This window comes from Capricornis sumatraensis, chromosome 1, assembly GCF_032405125.1.
Source record: "Capricornis sumatraensis isolate serow.1 chromosome 1, serow.2, whole genome shotgun sequence".
In the NCBI taxonomy this organism is placed as follows: Eukaryota; Metazoa; Chordata; class Mammalia; order Artiodactyla; family Bovidae; genus Capricornis; species Capricornis sumatraensis.
The window spans coordinates 13639170-13642889 of NC_091069.1; the positions used below are offsets into that span (position 1 = coordinate 13639170).

Here is a 3720-nt window from a genome sequence, read left to right on the forward strand (position 1 = left end):
TAGACGTAGAAACTCAGCCTCTAAGAGACCATCATTGACCAAGAGGCTGGACCTAATACCTTTGCTCTGTAGCAGCAGCACTGTTCACAGATTTTGCCTCTAAACGAGGTTTCTATATCTAGGTTTTTGCCTAATACAGCCAATGCCTAACCCACACTTATATCCAAATATAGCTGTAAAATAAGGTGATTTTTTTTTTTTTAATCTACAGGGTCTCAATCTGGCCATTCCATTTAAGACAGGTTTCCTGGTGTTCCTGTTGCAGGTCATAATACCAATCCACAAAGCAACAGGAAATCAAAATGGGTTAGAAATAAACAACCTTTGACAGAAAACTCAATACCCAAAAGCGGACCCAGTACACGTGAACCGGAAGACGGCTCTATAAATAAACCACATTGCTGAAATGCTTAAGACATAGATTTTAAACTGCACAGAAGTCAGGAAACTTCAAAGTGGAAATTCAATAAAGGCAGCCCCTTGGACTCTTTACCTTAAGAATATTCATATCAGCACTCAGTTCAGCACAAAAGTAAAGACAAGGAAAGGAACCATCATGCAAGCCCAAGTATTCTACAACAAAATTAACCTATAGTCGGAAGAAAATGCAGCAGGAAACATCTGACCTTTGGAGAAGTCTTGAACTGAAATGTCAGTTTGCCCACTTGCTAGCAGTGTGAACTTGGGGAGATCAACCTCTCTGAGCTACAGTTTCCACCGCACCTTTTTCATGGTGATATTAATGAGCCTTTAAAAAGGTAATTATAACAATAATAATGAAACAATAGCTTATAATTTTATAGTAATAACTATGTGCCAGAAACAGTTCTAAGCACTGTATTGCATACATTAACTCATTTGAGCCTCATAATAATCCTAGCAGATAAGTACTTATTATTATCCCCATTTTATGGATAAAGACACAGAGGCAAAGATAAACAATTTGCTCAAGATTTTAATTCAGGCACTTTTGTTCCACAGTCTGTGCTCTTAAGCATTATCCTATACTGTGTACATAAAACAGTGCAATTACTGGCATTATTTTTCAAATTGTTTAAATATTTTTTTAAAACTACTTGAGGCATGTATTCTTTATCCAAAGCTGAGATTCTCAAATCTTGACTTTTCCCACTTTTCATAGAAGGTGCATTTTTACTTTGGAAAGAACTCGATGAGGAAAACAAAGTCCTAGCTTATCCACCATCTCAGCAACCCCTACCTATTCAGTTGTATATTAGTTCATAACATGTAGATTCTTATAACATGGGTGTGCACACACAGGTCCTTGTTGTATATAAAATACTTTCACATGTATTACCTGATTCCCACAATAACCGGGCAACGTTGTGATTACCGCTCACATTGTACAAATTGGTAAACTAGTCTTTCATTTCCTTGAATAATTTCCTGCGCCAGGGTCTTCAAAAACACTGTTGAATCTGCTTGGAACGATCTTCCCTCACCTTGTTAATGAACTTTTCTTTCAGACTTCAGGCGAAGTACCACTTCCTCAGACGATGCTTTCCTCGGCTGTTTTCTCTAGCCCAACAGGTCAAATGTCCTATATTCCCTTTTCTTAGTACCATGTACTTTTTCATGGCACTTACTTTAACAATACCAGTTAATATTTGTGTAATTATTTAATCTGGCTTCCTTGGTGGCTCGGTGGTAAAGAATCCGCCTACCAATGCAGGAGATGCGGGTTCAATCCCTGGGTTGGGAAGATCCCTCAGAGAAGGAAATGGCAACCCACTTCAGTATTCTTGCCTGGGCAATCCCATGAACAGAGGAGCCTGGCGGGCCACAGGCCATAGGGTCACAAAAGAGTTGGACATGACTTAGTGACTAAACAATAATTATCGGATCATTGTCTTATTCTCTCCATAAGAACGGACTATAAGTACTACAAGGATTAAACTATGGTTGTCTTGTTCAAGGCTGCATCCCCAGTCCCTGGCACAGATCTGAACACAGGAGACACTTCATAAACGTGAAGACTACATGAGTCAAAGTCTAGATTGTCCTTCCTCAAAGTCATATTGCTAGCACCAAAACAGAAATCAAAGCCAGAGACAGTAGGTCCTAGGCTCTACTCCCCAACACTGCTTCCATGATCTCTTGGTTTGCCAGACTTTTCACTTAGAGATAAGAAGTCATGTTCTTCTCTAAATTCAGCAACAAGTGAAGGCATTTACAGTATCTGACTACAGGCAGGATCATGTCCCTGGCACAGCCAAAGGAAGGCTGTGACACTGAACAGGTGGAGAAACAGCTTTTGTCTAAGGAGGTCTGGTTTCTGATACTCCTAACTCATTACTCCCTGCCCATCATCCTTTTTAGATTCATAACTACAGTGAGTTCCCCACATACAAACTTGTATGTATGTAGGGAATGCTTGTTCATAAGCCTGATTTGTTAGTAAGCCCAACAAAGTTAGCCTAGATACGCACCTAACACAACCAGCTATATACTACTATACTGCAATAGGTTTATAATACGTTCCCATCTTTGAAAGTTCACAACTTGAAGGTTTGTATGCAGGGAACTTACTGTACTTTGTATTCAAAAAGCACCTGTGGAAGCTGACCTGAGACTTCTATTAAGTCATTTCTTCTACCCAGGTTTTCTTTCCTCAACTATAGAGGGTCAGACCAGGTTTCATTCTTTCTAACTATGAAGCTCCCCAAGATTCTGAGAACGCAATAGGGTGGGTGAAAGAAAAAAATGCAACAAACTTAGAGAAGACCCGGGAAAGAGTGCTGGTTCCGGCACTTCATAGGTATGGAACCTTAGGTAGGTCAAAATCTCTGGGCCCCGATCTCACCTGTAGATGACAATACTATTCATCAGGGTTAGCGGGGCGATCCAATGAGCTAAGAGTTGCAGAAGCACTTTATAAACATAGAAGGGCAATCGAAATGACAACCGTCTTGCCACTGGACGGCACAGAGTAATGGTTAAAAGGTGAGACTTAAATTTGGGCGCCATCACTCAATCCGCCTGTAGTGTAGGAGACCTGGGTTCGATCCCTGGCTTAAGAAGATCCTCTGGAGCAGGGAAAGGCTACCCACTCCAGTATTCTGGCCTGAAGAATGGACTGCATAGTCCGTGGGGTCGCAAAGAATCGGACAAGATTAAGCGCCTTTCACTTTCACTTCCCTCATAGCGATACGACCCTGATTTTATTTCTCCGAGTTTGCATTTCTCCAGCATACGGGATTAGGAAAAAAAATACCTATTCCCACAGGACTGTTCTGAAAATTAAATGTTCCTGCCAGTTAGCAGGCTACTAAACAGCTGCTACTATTTAGCAGCCCGGCTGCTATTTAGTAAGCCCGGCTCTCATTCTGAAGCTCCCTAGGTGATGAAATGAGCCCCGCCCCCAACCCGTGAGACTCGCTCGGATCGACAGGTCCCGCCCTGAGCCGTAAAGGTCAAGCCGGATTTTAATGGAACGCATCGGGGACGGTGTTTAGGCCCCCTTAATGTATCCCAGAGGTCCCTGAAGAGAGGTCTCCGGGACCCGGACCCCGCGACCGCCTCCAGGCTGTGCTGAGGCCACTCACCAACTAGCGCCCAGGTTACTAGGAAAAGACTCGCGCGACCACGGCGACGGCGGCGGCGGCGGCGGCGGCGGCGACGCGGGCGTCGTGACGTCACGGGGCGGTGCGGCGGCGCGGGCGTAGTGCGTCACGGGCGGCCTGGCAGCTTGCGGCGTTG

At 43.7% G+C, this 3720-nt stretch overlaps 1 protein-coding gene across 1 annotated transcript in view; it reads right to left on the reverse strand.

Moving 5' to 3' along the window:
* MRRF (mitochondrial ribosome recycling factor) overlaps positions 1-3597 on the reverse strand; it is a 56093-nt gene extending 52496 nt beyond the window's left edge. Inside the window, exon 1 of the mRNA XM_068977815.1 lies at positions 3567-3597. The gene's annotated coding sequence lies outside the window, so the exon portion shown is untranslated. The remainder of the gene's footprint in view (positions 1-3566) is intronic.
* Positions 3598-3720: the final 123 nt, after the last annotated feature.